Genomic DNA, 869 nt, shown 5'->3' with positions numbered 1-869 from the left:
GAGTTAGAGTTGTGTGCTATGCTTAGCTATAAAATACTTTTTTCATTGAAGTTTTTATTAAGATAATTGTCGTTTTTAAAGCAGTTTTAAGAAATAGTAGAGCTATCATGGATATCCTTAACTTAGTTTCCCCCAGTGGTGATATCTTGGGAAACTATAGTACAATATCACAACCTAGATATTAAGAGTACCCCCACCCACCAATATTATTATTTAGGTTTCCCCAATTTTACTAGTACTTATGAGTGTGTGTGTTCTATATAATTTTATACTAGTGTACTAGTGTACACTAGTGTACTAGTACTTATGAGTGTGTGTGTTCTATATAATTTTATAAAGTGTATGGGTTTATATACCTTCCCCCACAGTCCATCACCACTAGGACCTCTGGTGTTGCCCTTTTATAATCACACCTACCTCTCTCCTATCCAGTCCTCCTCCCTCACCCACAGTTCTACACTCTACCAACCATTAATCTGTTCTCCATTTCTAAAATTTTGTCATTTCAAGGATGACATTATTAGAATCATAGATTAATATTTCAGAGGTTACTCTTTTCATTTAGTTTAATTCCCTTGAGATTCATCCAAATTGTTATATGTATCAGAAGTTCATTCCTTTTAATTGATGAGTAATATTAAATTGTATGGATATATCACAGTTTGTTTAAACATTTATCCCGTAAAAGACAACTGGGTTGTTTCCAGTTTTTGCCTCTTATAAATAAAGCTACTATAAACACGTCCACATCTTTGTATGAACATAAGTCTTCATCTCTCTGGAATAAATGCCTAGAATTGCAATTGCTATGTCGTATGCTACTTATATGTTGAGATTTTTAAGAAACAACTAAGTTGTTTTGCAGATTG

Source organism: Lipotes vexillifer, unplaced genomic scaffold (assembly GCF_000442215.2).
Source record: "Lipotes vexillifer unplaced genomic scaffold, Lipotes_vexillifer_v1.1 scaffold295, whole genome shotgun sequence".
Taxonomy (NCBI): domain Eukaryota; kingdom Metazoa; phylum Chordata; class Mammalia; order Artiodactyla; family Lipotidae; genus Lipotes; species Lipotes vexillifer.
The sequence above is the reverse complement of the archived record's forward strand: the minus strand, read 5'-3'. Positions refer to the sequence as shown.